At 35.4% G+C, this 21468-nt stretch overlaps 1 pseudogene; it reads left to right on the forward strand.

Moving 5' to 3' along the window:
* The window catches only part of LOC131034063 (pentatricopeptide repeat-containing protein At1g06710, mitochondrial-like), a 36451-nt pseudogene extending 25572 nt beyond the window's left edge, over nt 1-10879 (forward strand).
* The last annotated feature ends 10589 nt before the right edge of the window (nt 10880-21468 follow it).

A 21468-nucleotide genomic window follows, 5' to 3' on the forward strand; every position in this document is an offset into this window, starting at 1 on the left:
TGTTAACCGACAACAATCTAAAATATGTTTTAACTACTGTCAGTAAAGTATTTGAATGATTCAGTTAAAAGGTTTTGAGAGTTTCATAGATGTTTTATTGTTAGTCTGTTATAATAGTCAACTGGTTTAACTTGTCAGTATTATTGCATTTGAAGTTTAGTGTTTAAACCAGTCAGTTTTGAGTTTGCTTTGAGAGGTTGTTTTTGTTTGAGGAAAATTTTATGTTAGTTTTCTATCTATTGATTCACCATCCCCCTCTCAGTAGTTGACTGGATCCTTATTCCTTCATCATACCATCAACACTCACCCTCAGGGTGCACCTAGGCCTAGTAGCCTTCCAAGTAAGGTATAGCATTCAAACAAGGTCTCAAACTTGTGTGGACAATCCTAAGCCAACAAAATATGGGCTGGTTTCAATAAGGAAAATCACCCAAAGGAGTTTTACAAAGTTTTTCAAAAGATGTTTATGACTGTCCTAAAACTATCCTAGTTTTAGGCTTAAACATTAGTCCTTCTCGCCAAGGAACTCCATAAATGATCATAAAACCACTCAACACAGGGTACCAACACTTGGTTTCAGTCTACACCAAGTCCTTTTCATCAATTTTGCGTGTCCAAGGGGTCAACTTTTTCATTATCACTATCTATAGCAACCTTATGTCACTTTCTTAGGCTTGTCACATGAAGATGCCAAACCTACGACTTCACCAAACTCCTTCCAAAATCATCCTCCTATCCTGCCACTTTGAAAAAATGAAATAACATACAAAAAACTATCATTCCACTAGGTTTCATGATCAGAACCTGATGGAATGAGGATAAATCATGTTTTTATTGTTCAAAGCCTAGGTGAGGAGGGTTTCCAGGCATTTTTCAGTGAAAAACTCACCAAATGCACGAAAATAAACCAAATTGCACAAAATTATTCTTAAATTAAAGGTAGGTCACAGGGATCTCCAAAAATTCAGACTTTACACTTTGATCTATCCGTACAAGAAAGTTATGAATACTGCAACAAGACCGTTATAAAGAAATCTAGGAAGTTGTTGTCAATAAAACAACAATAACTCTCAAAATACTTAATGAAAATTCATGAGACCAATGCCAAATGAAAGTTATTCAACCCCTCTATCAGAATATGTGACCCTTACACCATCATAGTACTGTACAGACTTGTACTATGCATAGGAAAAAAATTGCAAGGAAAATACAGAAAATCTGAGTTTTTGTATTGCTTTTTGTCTCCAAACCACCACAAACCTTCGCATCGACCCACAAGAGGCCTTATAAAGAATATGGAGGGTCTGCCCAACTATCCGCAACCTAATTTCAAATGTGGGTGACCATTGGTACCCTTTTACATCAATATTTGAAAATGTTGCAAAAGTTGCATAGCAACTTTTTGACAACTTTTGACCAACACATCAAAATGACCTCAAACATGATCCTAACCATTTATCCCCATCAAAATGGATCAAAATAGACCAAAAAGAACAACTAAAACCATTTGAGACCCCCTTGGAATGGTCTAACCAAGGTCGACCCAATCAGGACCTTATAGGACTACAAGACCCAAATGGAGTCAAAAGACCTTACAACTAAAACAAAGTGATTACAAATGATTCAAAATGACACAAAATGGTCCATAGGACCTTATACAATAAAAAAATCAAATCCTTCACAAGGCAACTTTGAGGAACTTTGAGACCCTAGGTGCTCCTGTAGCATACACCCGAGGAGAGGAAAATCTCAAGTCCCAATTGAGATCGGTTCTTGAACAAAAGTCCCATGTTGCTTGATGTCACCTTCAGTCATCCATGTGGCATATGATTTCAGTAAACCTTTCCATTTGATCAAATATTCTTTGTATACCTTCCTCCTCGTTCTTTTCACCTCCTTGGTGTCTAGAATGCTTTCAAGCTTTATGGGTTGGCTAGGGGGTAACTCCTTGACCCAATCTTCATCTTCAGGAGTTGTCAGACCCGCATCATCACTTGCATCACAAAATGCTTAAAAGGATATGGATATGAAACATTAAAGATAGGAGATATTGCTACCCAAGGAGGTAACTCAATCTCATATGCATTTTGTCCAAATTTATGGACCACTGTGCAAGGTCCTATCTTCTTCATCATGAAATTTGTATACTTGCCCTTAGGAAGAATTTATTTCTTCAAATGTGCAAGAATTAAGTCACCAACTTTGAACTGAATGTCTCTTCTTTTCAAATCTTCCCTTTCCTTGTACTTTTCCACATTCTTTTGAAGAATGTCTTTCACTTGCTGATGTACATCTCTCATGCTGATGGAAAAGTCTTCCCCTTGAGAACTCCTTTTCTCCATACCTTGTAGGTATCTCAACTAACAAACACCTCTTGGGTGCATGCCATAAACAACTTCAAAAGGGCTTCTTTCTATACTTCGGTTTGTGGAGTCATTATAAGCAAACTCTGCTTGAGGTAGTATCAAATCCCAAGATTGGCCATGCTCCCTAGACATCTTAGTAGATTCCCTAATGACCTATTAACCACCTTTGTTTGGCATTTGTTTGTGGATCCTAGGCATAACTAAAAGACAAGTTTGTGCCAAGCTTCTTCCACAAGGTCCTCCAAAAGTGACCTATAAACTTAGAGTCTCTATCAAAGACTATACTCAAAGACAAACCATGTATTCTCACAATTTCTCTAAAAAACACACCAGCAATGTTAGATGCATCATTGGTGCATTTACAAGGAAGAAAATGAGCCATTTTGCTAAACCTATCAACAACCACAAAAACACTGTAAAAACTCCTTTGTATTCTTGGCAGCCCCAACAAAAAATCCATGCTTATACTTTCTCAAGGCCTATTGGGGATTGGTAGTGGCTAATAGATCCCTGCATTAGATGAAGTTCCTTTAGCCCTTTGACATATAGTGCAATTTTCCACGTACTTTCTAACATCTACCTACATTCTAGGCCAAAAATAGAGCCTCTTAACCTACTCCAATGTCTTATCAAGACCAAAATGTCCCCCAAGGCCCCCACTATGCTTCTCCTTGATTAAATTATCTCTTATTGAACACTTAGGGACACATAACTGACCTCTTTTGAAGAGAAAACAATTCTAAAGTAAAAAATTAGAATACTCACTATGAAAAGCATTCAAAAATTGCCACAAACCTTGTATACCTCCTTGAAATCTGCATCTTCTTGGTACATGTCTTTAAGTGCATCAATCCCAACACTTTGTAGTTGTGTTTCTTGAACCATGAATGACCTCCTACTACGAGCATCTGAAACGTGATTGGCCTTACCCTTCTTGTGCTTGATAGTGAAGGTGTATGCTTGCAAATACTCAACCCACTTCATATGCCTATGGTTTAACTTATCTTGCCCATTCAAGAAACTAAGAGCATGATTGTCAGTAAACACCACAAATTCCTTTGGTAGAAAATAATGCCTCCATTTTTTGAGAGCTTGAACCATAGCATATAATTGTAAATCATAGGAGGAATACTTTCTTTTGATGTCATCTAACTTTTACTAAAGAAGGTAGCCAATCTCGCTTCTTGACTCAAAACATCACTTGTTTCTTGTCCACTAGCATCACATTCAATTATAAAAACTTTATTGAAATCGGGGAGTGTAAGGATAGGTTCTTAAGATACCTTCTTCTTCAAATATTCAAACCCTTGATTTGCCTCATTTGTCCATATAAACTTACCCTTGTTGTTGCCCTTGATTGTATTAATGATTGGTGCACATATGTGGCTGAAGTTCCTTATAAATTTCTAGTAAAAGCTTGCAAGACCATGGAAACTCCTCACATGCCCAACTAATTTAGGGGTTGGCCAACTCCTCTTTCATGAACCACATTTTTCCAAGTTGATTATCAACTTCTCCTCATGTAGCCTCCTTAGGACCATGTCAAGATGCTTCAAGTGTTCCTCCTTGGACCTGCTAAACACAAGAATGTCATCCAAATAAACAACAACAAATTTGCCAATAAAACGGTTTTAACACTTCATTCATTAGTCTCATGAATGTACTAGGTGTATTGAAGAGTCCAAAGGGCATCACAAGCCACTCATATAAGTCCTCATTGGTTTTAAATGTTGTCTTCCATTCATCCCCCTCTTGGATCCTAATTTGATGGTACCCACTCTTCAAGTGAATCTTTGAGAAGTAACATGCACCACCTAGACAATCATGAGGTCTTCCATTCTTGGCATAGGAAACCTATATCTAATGGTTATCCTATTGATGTCTCTTGAATCAGTACACAACCTCCATTTACCATCCTTTTTAGGGGCTAATACAATATGTACAACATAAGTACTTAAAACTCTCCCTCACCAAGCCCTTATCCAATTATTCTTGCACTTTCTTTGCTATCTCTTCATTTTGAGCAGGGGTCATCTTGTAGGCAACCTTATTAGGCAATATAGCACATCGTATCAAATCAATATGATGACTAATATCTCTTATCGGGGGCAGAGAATTGGGTAATTCATCCACTACTGTACCCTTATACCTCTCCAACAAGGCTTGGACTTCACTAGGCATGTCTTTTTCATTATTTGTAGACAAAATAGATCTGCACTTTGGCTTGACAATCAAAGCAAACCCTTGACCTCCTTCTTCCTTTAAGGTCTTCAAAAACTCCTTCTTCCCCACTAGCATGACACTAGACCAAGGTGTTTGTTTGACCCAATCCGGCAAGGGGTTTAAGGTGAATGATTCTCCATCTTTGTCTATGGTGTAGGTGTTCTTTTGACCATCATGAAATGCCTTACGGTCATACTGCCAAGGCCTACTTAAGAGTAGATGACAAGAATCCATAGGAATGAGATCGCAAAGGATTTTATCCACATATCCCCTAATATGGAAATCTACCCAAGCTTGCTCATTTACAAGGATTTGTTGACCCTTACTCAACCATGACACCCTATATGGAGTGGGATGAGGGTTTATTTTTTCAGTTTTAACTTCTCAACCATTTCTAGAGACACTAGGTTATCCGTGGAACCATAATCTGCAATTACCATACACCTCGTACCATGTGGTTTTCATGTGGTTCTGAGTAAGGACTTCCTTTGGGGTGGCTCCTTGGTGTTTGGTACCTTGAGAAGTGTCCTTCTCATCATCAAACTCTCTCGACTTTTAGGATCAACGGGTCTAGAAGGTGAGTTCACACTATGGCCATCCTCTTCTTGTACCAATTGGTTCCTCCTTTCCCCACCATGGGAACTTGATGCTTTCTTCTCAGGATATTTGAAGGCTGGGTGCCCCACTTGATTGCAATTGTAACACCTACTAGAGAAGGTGTTAAAACTTCTTCTTGATCCATTGAACCTTCCTCTATCATTTGGCCTCCTTCCTTTGAATCCTCCTCTATTGTTTGACTCCCCACCTTGTTCATTGTGCCCATGAGATTCACCTTGTTGTCTTTGGGACTGTCCTCTTGCTCCAAAACTGCCCCTACCTTTAAAACTTCTTCCTCTACCTCTTCCTTGCTTCTCATGCTTCCTTTTCAACTTTTCTTCTACCCTTAGTGCCACTTGGAAGCACTCATCTATGGTCTTAAAGATTAGAAGATTGATTTCATCTTGGATATTGAACCTTAAAACATTAAGGTATTTAGCCACCTTCTCCTTTTCATTCTCGATATTTCTAGACCTTAGATTGAGTTTGTGAAATTCCTTAGTGTAGGCAACCACATCCATATATTTTTGTTTCAAGTTTTGCATCTTTATGAACACTTGGACCTCATGATCAACATGTAAGAATTTTCTCTTTAGTTTGTTCACCGTTCTATCCCGTGAATTATTCATGGATTTGTTTTGTTTCACCCTTTGTCCTTGAGTTAGTTCCACCACATCAAGGCAGATCCTTTCAATTTTGTTTTGGCAATCTTCACTTTCTTGTCTTCTGGTACTTCCTTGTACTCAAAGTAGTTGTTCAAGGAATCAATCAACCTTATCATCTCCTCAGCATCCATTTTGCTTCCATACATTGGAATTTCCATCTTGACATTAGAAGTCTCTTCCTTCATAGTCTTCAAAGCATTGATAAACCTTCTTTGTTTAGGAGCCATCTCCTCTTCTTGAGGTCTTGCAGGAGGGGTTCCACCTTCACCCTCTCCTTGTTCTTCTTTGGGGTCACTATCACTTTCTTCACCCCTTTCTGTCCTTCTCTCTCCATCTTTTAATGCTTCAATCTCATCTTCTAGGGCCTTCATTCTCCTGGCCATCATTGACCCACATTTTGGAGGCATTTTATCTTATCAAGACAACCTACTCTTCTACTCACACCAAGTACATTGGAAGAATAAAAAAGAATTAAAAATTCCTTGGGGGAGGACAAAGGAATTAAAAATTCCTAAATGAGAGATAGTGTGGGAAGACCAAATGAAAAAAAGGAATTTAAAATTCCTTGAGAAGAGGAGACATGGGGATAAGCAAGGGATTAGAAATTCCTTGAAATGACCAAAGTGAGTAGTATTTAAGGTTGGAGGATGAGATAGGAAAGCCATTTATGGCAAAGAGTTGACCCATCCCTATTAGGGATGTGCAAATGATTAAGGGTACCAATCAAGTGTCTTAATAAGGGTTTAGCATGAAAGTGGGAAAGTTAGGAGTATGTGACATGAGGAGAGATAATGAGTGGAGGAATATAAAATTGGGGGAAATGATAAGCATGGTTAGAGAAGAATTAATTAGGCTAAGTGACGAGGGTTAAGAAGGTGATTTGTAGGAATCACATGGTTAACTTAGTTAATCAAGTTAATTAACTAATAGAGGTTTAGAAGAAATAATGATTGGGATGACTTTAGAAGAATAGGGGAATACGTAATTTATTGATAAATTAATTATTGGACTATAGTGATAAGATTAATTAAATTTGATTTAATTAACCTTAAGAGGAAGGGGATCAACACAATTGAATTAATTAATTATCTGGGAATGCTTAAATTAATTAAATATTAATTTAATTAATTTTAGATGTCTACAATATTATTTTAATATATTATATTAAAATAACATCAATTTAATAATAAAAGACAATTTCATCAAAATATAATAAACAATAAAATTTATATTTTTTGAAATTAAAGGAGCAATATATATATATATATATATATATATATATATATATATATATATATATATATATATATATATATATATATATATATATATATATATATATATATATATATATATATATATATATATATATATATATATATATATATATATATATATATATATATATAAAGAGTAGTAGCACAACAAGTGTTATAAAGGTTGAATATAAATACAAGATTATATTAAAAGATAGTTTCCGTCCTGTCGACCCAAGTTTCTAAACATTATTATAAATTTTGATCTATGAATGCAATTTTTCTTACACCAAACTTTGATCGATGTCACCTTTAAAAGAAACTCATATATATGATTTAGGGCTAACTAGATGAAATGGATAGTGTTTGGTAACAAGATGAAATGAATAAGGCTTGGTAGGATTGTAAACTTTTTTAATTTCACTTGAACAAATCTCACCCATTTGGAAATAAGATAAATAAAAAAAGGTGGAAGGCTCGCAAAGGACAACTTGTAGGAACAAAAGAATAAGGTGACACAACAACATAAATAATTATTTTCTAATATTAGTAGTTTTATTTAAAATTTTTATTTAATGATCAAATATATTATATAAATTACTATCGACGTAATCATTGCATCTCATTTAGGTGCAACCGCTAGTTCCAATTGTGGACACCTTTTTGTCAACCCAAAACCCCGTTACTAGATTGTAAAGGAGCCCAAAAACTTGATAATGAAAAGTTCATAAATGAATATCACATGTACCAATAGTGGATAATTATGCACAAATGTCCCATTAGTGGTGCACAAATGGGCTAATTAAGGTAAAAAAAAAAAGTGATCTACTACTAGGACATTTCTCAACTACTACTGTAAATTTTGAGTTATCCACTATAGGCGCAAAGGTGTGTATGTATGGGACGACACTTTTAAATGACCACTTTTTGACCTTTCCGTATATAACACTTTCCACAACGTGCATCGTTACTACCCAGAAGCCAGATCCTTAGTTATAAGTAGTAAAGCCGTACAAAGAGACAACCAAAAAAAAAAATCAAAATTTGATGTATGGATTGAGAGTTTTAGGTGAGCGAAGTTAACTATGTCCACTAATGGTACGCTTCCCCTATTTGAACATGAACCAATAAAAGAAAGAAAAAATATATTTTTACAATCATTTTAAATAAAAATTAAATACAAACTATAATTTTTTTGTTCTAAAATTTTAATTCTTTATAATGATTGAATCAATTAATTGAAAAATAGAATTTAATGAATGCAACAATTATACCTAAATAAGAACTAATAAATAAACATCTTAAATATACCTTTAAGAAAAGATTATGAAAAAGAATACATCTATTTATAAAAATATCCTGAACGAATTTAAAAAAACTATATCATATGTTTTAATTCAATTTTCCCCTAATTCAATTTTCAGAACTATAGGTAAATAAATGTTGGGGTAGATTTATTTCCTTTTTAATAATAATTATAATTATATTTGTTTTCTGTTAATTTGTTGAGTGAAGGAAGGTCAAAGAAGATTCGTGAGGTCTTTGTTCTGCTCTGCTCTGTTACCCGCTGCAAGATGGAGATGATGCACAACTTCAAATGGATGCGATGCCCCCTCTTTAAACAGGTAGCTTCTTCTCATTCTTCCAAAACCTCATCTCAACACACACACAAACAGGAGAAACCCCCTTCTCACATCACACACAAATTTAATGTTATTCGCTTCAATCAGTCCGTTACTGCCCTCTGCAAATCGGGAAACACGAACAAGGCCTGGGAATTTTTACATTCAGCCATTACTCAACGCCTTCCTCTCAATGTCGTATCATTCACCGCGCTTTTGGATGGCCTTGGAAACTCTGGTGATATGCTTCTAATCAACACCCTTCTTGCTGAAATGAAAGAGATGGAAATAGATCCAAATGTTGTGACTTATAACACCCTCGTAAAGGCTTTGTGTAAACGTGATGAAATAGAAGAAGCACTTGGGATTTTGCACGGAATGAGGCACGTTCATTGTTTTCCTAATTTAGTTACATACGGTACCCTAATTGATGGGATATCTAAAAGAGGTAGAGTAGATGAAGCTCTTGTTTTGTTTGCTGAGATGATACAAGTTGGCGTTTCTCCTAATATTATTGCGTGCAATACCCTAATTAATGGTCTCTGCAAGGTGGGAAGGGAAGATGAAGCTCTAAGGTTATTAGCTGGAATGAAAAATAGTTACTGCTCTCCAGATATTGTTACATACAATAGTATAATTGATGGAATATGCAAAAGAGGTAGAATAGTTGAAGCTCTTGTTATATTTGCTGAGATGATACAAACTGGCATTTCCCCTAATAGTATTTTATGCAGTACCCTAATTAATGGTCTCTGCAAGGTGGGAAGGGAAGATGAAGCTCTAAGGTTATTAGCTGGAATGAAAAATAGTTACTGCTCACCAAGTATTGTTACATACAACACCCTGATTGATGGTCTTTGCAAAGTAGAAAGAATAGATGAAGCTCTAGGATTAGTAGGTAAAATGTTACAAGACGGCCATTTACTTGACAGCTATACTTATAATAGCCTGATAGATGGCTTTTGCAAGGCTGGAAAGACAGACAAAGCCTACAATCTGTTTGTAGAAATGATGGAGTTTGGTCCTTCGCCTGATGTAGTGACATTTAATGCGGTTATTGATGGATTGTGCAAAGATGGCAAGATGGACAAGGCTTGGGATTGTTTTCGTGACATGTTGAGAAGGGGTTTACAGCCGAATGTGATTACTTTTAGTTCTTTGATACGCAGCCTATGTGAATTGCATGAGGTGGAAAAGGCTCAAACGTTGTTTAAAAATATGCTAAGCAAAGGTTTCTCCCCAGATGTTGTTACCTACAACCATCTAATTGCTGGATTATGTCAGAGTAACAGGGCAAAGGAAGCATTTAACCTTATTTCTGAGATGGAAAATAGGGGACATCTTCCTAATGTAATTACATATAATACACTAATATGTGCATTCTGTAGAACAAGAGAAATGAACATGGTAGGAAAGATTTTAGAGGAGATGGCAACAATGGATTTGAAACCTGATGAAGTGACATACAGCAAAGTCATTGATGGCCTGTGCAAGGCAGGAGATTTTTCTAGAGCACAGTCACTCTTTGATAAGATGCTAGATGAAGGCTTGATTCGTGATGTAGTCACTTATAGCTGTCTGATTGACGGCTATTGCAAAATTGGTGAATTGGATAAGGCCTTAAAGTATTTTTCAAAGATGAAAGTGGTTGGTATTGCTCCGACGGTTGTAACCTATACTATATTGATTGGTTCTCTATGAAAGGAAAACAAACTTGACATGGCTCTCTCGATGATGGATGAGATGAGAACAAAAGATATAGTTCCAAATGTTCTAACATACAATAAATTATTACTCACCTTCAGTAAAAGACATGACCATGAAAAAACGCTTTTGGTGATGGATCAAATGAAGAAAAAAGGTTGTGCTCCAAGTGATAGAACTGTCCAGATACTTAACTGGCTGGTTAAAGTTGGTCAAATGCAAATATTAAAGGACTTTGTAAATGATGATTCTTTTATTATTTCTAGGGCAAGATAGTTGTCATGTCTAGGTGAGTGCCAGCCATTCAAAATCGCTCCTGGATTTATATTTTCCCAATTCTAGAAATTGATTGTTATTCATGTATAGAACAATTCTCTTGTACAAGGATGGGAAAATTATTTTTGATAATTTTAGTTATAATTCTAGTTATGATAGTTTGGATTGAAGCATAATTGCATGGTTCCTTCCTATTATTGAAGATTACTTTTCATCATAAGCAATTTCAGAATTATACTTAAAATTTAAAAATTATCATCAATTTAAAATATTTTATGATTTTATAGGTATAACAAAATATTTTAGAATTTTTGCATAATAAATGTAAATCTATAAAGATAGTTGTAAAGGTGTTTGTCACAGACAGATTATTATGATATTTGAAAATGATTTATGACAATCCATACTTTCCGTTATCTATTAAACTTGTCTATCAAGATTTCTTCTGTGGATGGTACTCTATGCTGACTTTGTAATCACATGTTTATCTTGAGGGAAGTAATATAATAATTGCTGCTAACTAATCTGACAATAGAACCAGATTGTGACAGTCAAAATTTTATATTTCCTGCTAGGGCTGGAATTTGGTATTTTTATCTCTCTGCTAAAGCAGAAATCAACCAAGTCCTTTCTTCCTTTTTGTTTGACAGGAAAGATGTGAAATTGTTTGCTATTATATTTTCATAATCCAGGTTGTCTAGTTTCACCTTTTGTTTTATGAATATTCTATTTTATTATTGTCTGAAATTCACAAATTAAATGAGGGATGTTTAAGCTATTACAATGTGAACTTTCTGAATATGGCTGCACCTTTGACTTAAAAGAATTCTTCTCACATAATTACCTTTGAGCAGCTTTCTCATTTTCTGTGTGCCCAAATTTTTTCCTTCTTTTCATTGACAAATTAGTTAGGGATATTAGAATTTTAGTGAATGTCATTTCATTCTTATCCAGAAATGAAACTAATTTTAAATATTTATTAGTGAATAGGCTATTATAAGTGAACGTATTTGTAGCTATCAAAGTTTGCTTATCTTTGGTACTATTAAAGACTAAAATCTTTTAGTTGTAGATAATATTTGTATGGATATTTTTTCACAAAAGATTTATATTTAAATAACTATTTATCTTAACATGCAAAAAATGCCTTATTTAATGTTGAGTAGTCAACATACAAAAAAATCTTTTTTTTCTCGAAGAAACGCGATATACTAATTTAAATGGAGGGTCTAACATCTATAGTTAGGGTTGCAAACTATGGGCAACAAGTTGGTGGTGGGTCTATGAATGGGGTGGGTGTGGTAGTACTTTGGGTGTGAGTGATGATGGTGATTAGATGCCAAATGGGATGGCAAAGGACAAGGAAGATAGGTTTGTGTAAGTTTTGGATAAACCTCTTGACCTAAGACGTATCTTGCAAGTGGCAAATACTTGGTGATAAGATTCTTGGAGGGAGCCCCAAGACTTTTGTCCCTAGTTTTGAGGTTATTCTATCTAAAGTGGGTTAGATTGTGGACCTTGAAGTATTTAGTGGTCAGTCCTCATCTATCCACACAACAAACATGGTGGTTCCCTAGTGTTGGGTTTACTTCTTCAATCCACAATTGGAAGAAAAAAGATCTTTTTTATAGATCAAGGTTTCCTCTAACCCTTGTTTAGGTGAGTTGTTCATTTCTATTTGTGACGGTATTGTTGAGAAAAGTGTCTTTGAGCTAGAGATGACTTTGGTCAATTTTATTTTGGGTCCTTGAGTGAATATTTAAACGGTAAGAGCCTAGGCAGACAAAAAATGGAGAATGAAAATTCAATTGAAGATCACTACCCTTACCAAAGGTTATTTATCACTTGTCTTTGCTTGTGAAGAGGACCTCTATAAAATCCTAGCCGAGGGGTTGTGGCTTATCACTAAATGGACCTTTGCCCTCAAGAGATGGGAGTCAAGGTTTGATGCCTTAAAAAAACTCTTTTAACATGGCATCAATGTGGGTTCACGTGTCTAGTATTCTAATAGAATATTGCAATAAAGAGGTCTTCAAAGGAGTTGTCAACGATCTTGGTCAAATAATTTCAATTGACCCTATGACCCTCACAAGAAGACGGATGGTCCTTGCTAGAACCTATTTTTGTGTTGAATAGGAAGCTAATCCACTCTCCTACATTAGCTTTAAAGCAAGCCTAAAGCCAATGTAATGATGTTACATATTCATTTGACAAACATTTAATAAAATAATATGCTAGAAGGCATAACGACTTCAATAGAAGATAAAATTAGGCTTTATGCTTGTTGCAGAAGATGTTGAAACCGTTGGAGTTGCTGGAGACCTATGCACTTGACTCAAGGAAGACACATCGCATCAAAATTGATCTTACATTGGCACCAAAAACTGTTGGGAGCCACCTTTTACACACTTGTGACCTACTTATGATGGTGATGGAGTAAAATGTCTAATGACATGGACTGATTGAAATACTAATCAAGTTTTTTTATTTCATCCATTTCACCTTGCATTTCAAAATCACTTTATCATCATACTTTCCTACCCATTTTGCATACATTCTTTCTGAGAGCCATTATAAAGTTAGAAATCTTGTCACTCTTTCATTATGCATGGTGAATCTGGCATCCAAGATTGCTCTAGTTTCTTTGGTGAAGCTATCAAAATTTAACTTTAAACAATCAAGTATGATATCAATAAATATGTATTTACATTTCAATCAGCTAGCACAAAAGAGGACAAAGTGGGAACCACTGTATTGAATTCATCCTTCCATTTATGGAGTGGCTTTAAAATCCCACGCTCCCCAAAAATGCTTGGCACCACTCCCTTTCCATACTCTCCAAATGGTCTGATTTGCCTTTCACTTGTTTGTCCAATTTGGCCAAATATGCTACAACTTCCTCCATTATGATCAACATATTACGTGAAGCAATTAGCTCTCCAGTCACTTGTGGATCAAACCTAGCACATTTGTAAATTGTTTTGAACATTGGAGCATTAGGGTTCTGCCTATTCACAAATCCTTTCAAATTTTGTCTATCAGTCAAATATTTCTGGTAAGTTGACTGAAGATTTAAATAAGACTTCCACGTATCATCCAGTTATTTCATAATTTTTGAAATTCTAAAGTTGAATAGATTTGCAACTATTAAAATCATTCAATTCAACCTCTTTCCTTTGAAGCCCTTTACCTGCTCATTCAACTCCTTTATTTTGGCTTGGAGTGACTTCTCTTGCGATGACAACTCTGCAGAGCTTGGGGGAGATTCAACAATTGGCACAGAGACAGATGTTGAAGGAAATTATATTTAAGTTTTTAATTGCTTTATTTCCCTCAAGGCATCCATGTATTTATCATGTAGCTTGTAGTTTCTTGGTTTCTTCTTCATAAAAGAGTTTTGCATTAACAAGTATGATATCAATAAATAAATATGTATTTACATTTCAATCAGCTAGCACAAAAGAGGATATATCCCACTCTAGTAACAAAAGCATACTAGTCGCTTTCACCATTCTTCTCCCCTCTTCTGGAGTAATATCCTTAAAATCAAATAGAAAATATAATCTAATCTGCTTATATTCAGAAGGATCTTCCGTTTCCATCCTTGAATTGATTTTATTGTGACATCGGTCCTTATTCATCCTTATGTCAAATCTTTGAATTCTTGTGTCTTTACAAATGAATCATCTGACATGAAGTGTGCACAAGCAAGGGCTCTGATATCATTGACACTGTTATTGTTGCACTTCAAATTAATTTCCATCCTTCTCCCGAGGCATGGTGATAGCAGTGATCTTTAAGGGTGATGGTGGGGGTTGATTCACTTCATGTTCCTCCCAATTATTTTTTCTCCCAGATATTCAGTTTGGACAACATCTTGAGTGCCTCGTGTATATGAAACCAAGGTTGTTTCTCCAACCTTCTTCCTTTCTATTACTCCTCAAGAATATTCAGAGCAAGTGATTGCTTACGGATAGCAATCTGCAGGGTAAGTGGTCTTTCTATTACATCTTCAACTATAATAGGATCTTTTCCTTTAGTAGTGGAGACCTAAAGTGGAGGGGCAATATATGGTGCCCTATCAAGCTAATATGCAAGTCTTTGTTCCTCTTGTTGAGGCTCCATTTTAAGTTCATCAACCATCTCTAGCATTTTGTGTGTTCTACAATGGAGTCATTAATATTTCAATATGCACATCTTAAATTTTGATTTTCTCTTCTTCTGTGTTCTTTGCCCCTCCTTATAGATTCCCATTTGGACCTTCTAATGGCCACCTCCTTAATTGTTGTATAAGTTTTTATTACATCTTCCCCATATCTTACTTCATGAGGGAAGGCAAACCTCTTAAGATTTGTTGAGACCTTGTTGATAAAACCTTCTAGATCAAAGGTCATGGGTGGCTCACAATCCATCTTATAATATTGCAATATGGAATAGGTTTGACGTAATATATTTTGTTAGTTGTGAATTCATAACATTTTGTTGTGCTAGGGAAAAAAGGATTCCTTCTTTGTGCTTCTTAAATGAGTCTTGCCAGACTCATTCAATTGACATATGATTTCTAGATAGCCTATCCTTTTAGGGATATTCTTGGGGTGTATTGTGCAACCATATAAAATTGGTAGGGAGATACCAATCTCCCCATTTGTGAATAATGCTATAATTTGGCAATCTATCGACAGGCCTTAGTAAATCTAGAATTTCTTTGTGCGATCTCCACTTTTCATCTCTCATCACATCTAAAGTTTTACTAACAAAGAACTCAAATAGAGAAGCAAGAATTCTTACAATGGTGATCTGATAGGTATGTCTAGTACTGTAGAGGATATGGAACATGCTTTCTACCCTCATGCCTAACCTCCAAGGTTTCATGCCATCCCCATGGTCCTGAGTAAAAAACATGTGGCACATAAGGGAGTACCATTTGAACTTGACTTGTTTGGTATTAGCCTTAGTCAACACCAATTGTTGGTGCATTTCGTTGGCTATGCACATAGAAAAATTATATCATGTGTTGACCATGGGGTCCTGAATATCTGCAACCATATACATTAAATGGATTGGCATATCTACTTGTGTCTCCTCCCCTAAACCTTGCATAAAGTGTAATAGGTCTTAATGAAATAATCTTGAAATATCGAGATGGTGAAGGGCTCTCTTTCGTTTGGTGAATCTTAACCAACCTATCATCTACCCCTTTTATTGTGTGCCTTGGCAAATAACTACCTCTGTATGTGATATGGTTTGTTAGATATTTCTCATTTAATTTTTCAAAATTAATTTCTTTGTTGGCTGCCAAGTGTACCCAAAATACCTCAGAGATGCATTTTTTGGTTATGCTAATTACAAGTCCACCACCCTAGGACTTGACAACCTTTTCTTGTTAATAATTCAACAAATACATTTAGAGCAACCAATTTTCCTAGTTCCAACAACCAAGCATATTCACAGGAGCAGTTGCATTTCTTTTTTTGTACCAATTCTCAAATAATGACCAGCCAGATTCAGGGAGGGATGTCTACATCTCAACAATTCGTCACATAATCTAACAATTTATCTTCTAGGCCTCCAGGGCCATGAGCATGAGTTGGTATTCGAGAAGACCCAGATAGTTGTATGGACTTGTCTTCGTCTAGGGATCTTTTTGATGTAGAAGGTTGAGAACTTGTTTGACTCACTTTTTTACCTTCTACAAAACTACAAATTTAAAACTATATCAGGGCTTTGAAATTATAAGTATATGGTGCTTCTTTTACACAATTACTAGACTAAAAAAATTCTGCACACTCAACTAAACTAGAAAATGAAATTTCAACTCAAACTGACACTTGTTTATCTTCTGCAAAACCTATTTTTTTTGTCATTTCGCACCAGAGAGCTCCTTGATTTCCTGACTCACAAATTGAATGCATAGTAGTAATTATGATGGTTTTGATGCAATATTTATCAGCTCAAATGATGGATGAATGTATTGGGGACAATCATATTACCATTACTACTCGAATCAATCAATCAGAGTGTCTACAACTAGTCATTCTTGATTTTGAATAATAGCCATCAATCAATCTTGGCACAGCCACAATGAGCAACTGGGATGATGTAGACCAAGTTTGAAAATTTTTAGAGCTGATATTGGATGGACTTGACCAATTAGGGAATCCACCATGTGGAAAACCACTTTACGGGTTGGCTAATGAGCCCATCATTCTTCACAGTGATTGTTAGGGACATGTGAAACCAGTATGTAGCAGTGCAAGCCAGACTAGGTCCAATTCATCTATGTTGCACTCACATTCTAACCAATAAAGAACCACAGATTGGTTCATGGTGGAAGGAATTTTCTTCATGATCCTTGAATTAGACAGGACCCCATTATACAAGAGTGACAAATGGGAGTCTAACGCAGTAACATAGAGGAGCGAGGTGAGGTGACGTGCAAAGAAAAGGGCATGCACTAGGGTGACAATGAAGCAACACAGAGGGAAGGCGAGCAAGGCTAGAGCGGTCTGCATCCTTGCACAACCAACAAAAAACCATGCAAGCAAGAGCCAACAAAGCAAAAGGTGAGCTCCACTAAGTGGGACACAAATGATTAAAGACTTTAGGCATGGAAAAATATTGCATGATGGGTGATGATAGTTTGCTTCTATGACGTGAGGTTGATGTGCACACTGGCCGAGGTGCACATCGAGTTCACCCGAGTGCGCACACAACACCTCGGGCGCATCAGGGTGTGCAGCCACGTGCACACACAGCTTTTTGGGTGCACTCTGATGCATGCCCAGGGCGCCTCGGGTGCGTGCTCAATGTCACCCCGATGCACATGGACGTGCGAGTCATATGGTGTCGTTAGGGGTCATATGAGATCCTGAAGGGCTACACATGTCTTATGGAACAAAAGAGCATAAATTACAGCTTAACATATCGACAATAGGAAACTATCAATCATTTAACCATTGAACCATTAGTGGGTGGCTTAAAGAGCACACACTAAGCTGACAGACTGATTAGACAGAATTTCATGTGAACTGTTTGACAAGGCATGTGAACTGTTTGACCATATGTCGTATCATGGAATGCCATTATTCCAGGATATACGCAAGATGGATTTGTTGAAAAGGCTTCAGGAATTTTCAAGCAAATGCAATTTGCAGGTGTAAAGCCAGCTTCGCAACATTTGCAAGCAGCTTCCCTGGATTTGCCAATATAGGAGCTTGGGAACATGACATGGAATCTGTCAAGCAATAAAGGATGGGAATTTTGTCAGAAGATGTAGTTGCAAATAACTTGGTAGACATGTACACAAAATGTGGAAGCATAGCCAAGGGGCGTGAACTATTTGACAGAATACCTAAAACAAATATGGTCTCATGGATTGCCATGACTGCAGGATACGTACAATGTGGAAGCATAGATAAGTTTAACGGAATGCCTCGAAGAAATGTATTCTCATGGAATGCCTTGATTATAGATTATTCACAGTCGATTTTTTAAAAACTCTTTAGTAACTTTCAAGCAAATGCGGTTGGCAGATGTAAAGACAAACTTTAAAATCTTTTCCAGCATCCTCCTAGCCTGTGCCAAAATGGGAGCTTTGGAATAGGGTATGGACGTCTATCAAAGCATAAAGTATAGAGCAATTCTGTCAGTAGTTGTGGTTGCAAATGTTATTGTAGACATATATATGCAAAGTTCAGACAATGGGTGTGAACAATTTTGAAACCACATTTTTGACTCATTAACAGAGAATTCTACATCGTTATTCAATTCTTCATTTCTTCAAAATTTTAGCACCCTTTTGTTTGTTGTTATCTATCCTACCTTTTTCAAAAAAAATTGCATGTAATAATGAATAATGCTATGGTTGCACTCTAAAGTTGTGCCGACATCTTATATCAAAATTGGACTTTATTCCTCTTATTTGTAACTTGAGTTTTTTCAATGGGATGATTCAATTATTTCTAACATCTAACTTATTTAGTTTCCATCTTTCATTCTTGTTATCTTTTTAATTTTTTTTAAACAATCATGTCATTCATAAATTTAATTGTCCATAAATCAACCAATTTCTTGTTTCATTTCTGTTTTCCAAACAAATCCCATTTAAATTAAGATTTTGTTCTAGGTAAGTCATGTTAAGCAATCTAATTAGAAGATAGAAGTAAGAAACCATAAATTTCTTTATGTTTATCCTTGATGCGCTTTCCATTTTTTCAACATCAAGATTCCCTTTGCTAAAACTTTCTCGCAGTCTAAGGTTGGTACAAAAATCCCTACCACTAACACAAAGAACCTAAGGTGATTACTATTTGATACCCTGAAAGAAAGAAATGGTGTAGAGATTAATTTCTATGCTAGGCCTTGACAAACAACTTGCAATAAAAATGATCTTATACTTATAGGAAATATATTAGACAAAGAATATCATACCATGACAAGATGATTTGTCACAAAAACACTTTTGTGAGAAAATAACCACACTCTAGGAAATGTCAATTATGTTATTAAGCAACAAAGTTGATAACTTGATATAATACAAATCTCAAAGTAATCTTATATAAGATTGTTACCAAATTTCATTTTTCAATGTTATTTTTGCAACATAACATTACAGGTTAAAGTCAATCTTGAAACTCACATACTGACAAGTCAATCATTCAACTCATATAGCACTCCATTGTCAAGAAATAATAAACAAGAAAAAAACTAAAATCATAAACCACAAAGTGGTTTACTAAAACTACATGTTAGGATGTTTCTTAGAAATAAATATTTTAATTAATAAAATAGTGGAGCACTTTGAGAGGGGCCCTGATAATTAGAAAATAATATTATAAATTCAAATGGTCAAACATATGATGGTTTCAAAGAGCCATTACAATGTTATTTATTTATAGGCATAATTCCGTAGGGAAACATTCTTTCATCCTTACTAAGTTGGTCAAAGGATTTGACTATAAATAAATAAATAAATAATATTAATGTTAAGCATTTTAAACGTGCTTATGCTTATTCTTATTGCACTTAGGAAAATAATTGCTATGCAATATCTTTGTCTTGCCCCTTTCTAGGTAATGTTGGGACCTATATTAGTAAATGCAAATTTATCTAAGTCTAGTGCATCCTTCCTTAATAGAGCCATGTTTTTTCCACCACCTATAACCAATCCAAGAATTTCTTCAATGGACCCGCTTATTCAAAAAGGTTCTTGTTGCAATGTTTTGCCTCTTGTTATACTTGTTATGTACCTAAATATCTCAAACTATAAAAATTTCTTTATGTTAGGGATGATTGTGTCTATTTCTAGCCTTTGTTGGGTTTATAGGTTTTCTTTTGCTAGTATTCTTTCCATACATTCCTTGAAACCTGCCATTTCTAGTTTTGTCTAAGGATTTTGACTATTTTAGTGTTTTAGACTTCAAATTACCTAGGTATTATCATGGTTTTCCCCATGCTTCCATTACCTATTATGTCTTTGCCTTTGGCCCTAGGATTTTAGGTCTTCATATAATCATATACTTCTTAAGTCTTAAGACTAATCCATGAACCTCACGTCTCCACTTATCTTTACTATGCTTCCTTTCCTTTGGCATTGACTATTCACCATCCGTGATTCGTAATTTGAGGATTCACTTTTTTTGTAAGTCTCAAAATCCTTGTCTTTTATTATTTTTCCTGCTCATTTCCCTCACCCAATTCCCATCTCTTTTTCTCCTTATGGGAGTCAGTCTTGAACGATTACTCATGCCATCATACCTAAAGGTTATAAAGTGTGGCAAAACCAATATTTGAACCTTGGAAGTTTTCCCCTATATTTAGCTTCTTGTTTTTTCTTGTAAAGCATTTGGCACACCACATTATTGATCCCTAACCCATTTCTCTCAAGTCATAAACTTTTGGATTATCATATTTTCCTTTACCAAAAAGTTCATCTGGCACTCTATATCCATGATCACTAATCCGTTTGCTTAACCCAAGTTTTATCATATTATGTAGTGGTTTTAGATTTTCACTCACCCTAACTCCACTTTTTCTTCCAGCACTATTGGGTATCCCTTTCCTTGATCCTTGCTCTTCTTTACATCTTTTCCTTTTAAACTCTAAGATTCTTTACACAACTTTCTCTTAAAGTAAGGTAGCATATGGTAATACTAAACCATATTTCTCAACTACTTAATGCAATTTGGACTTCTATAAGTTAGATATCAACTAATTAAAACCTACCACAAGATAATCCTTTAAAGAATAAGGCAATGCAATATGTTAATAGTAATTTTTTCCTGTGTACCACCTAGTCACTTTCTTGGACTAGTCACAACATGACATGTCTTACATGTACACCCGTTGCTTTTTGATACGATTAAATTTGAAAACCTCCCTATCTAAGCAATGATTTCCCTATCAATTCCTTTCAAAAATAAAAAGAGCGACCAATTAAAAGGCCTCCATATCTATGCAACCTAAATTCTTATCCAACCAACCTCTATCCATATCTATGAAAAATATATCCATTTTCAAACCCCTGAAACACATTTAGCTTTAGGGTTAGCCTTAGATAAATATTAATCTACCCTCAATTCTTAGAGATTGTTTGGCAGGGACCACCCTCATTAATGATCTAGATTGCTATCAACAAGCTTTTTCATGCACATAGTCCTAGATGCAATGCATTAGCCCTTGAAAAAGGATTTATACAAAGCCATGATGTCCCTATCAATTCCTCTTTAAAATTCTTAAAAGGGTAGTTAGATTTATTCAT

The sequence above is a fragment of the Cryptomeria japonica genome, chromosome 2 (genome assembly GCF_030272615.1).
Source record: "Cryptomeria japonica chromosome 2, Sugi_1.0, whole genome shotgun sequence".
NCBI lineage: Eukaryota > Viridiplantae > Streptophyta > Pinopsida > Cupressales > Cupressaceae > Cryptomeria > Cryptomeria japonica.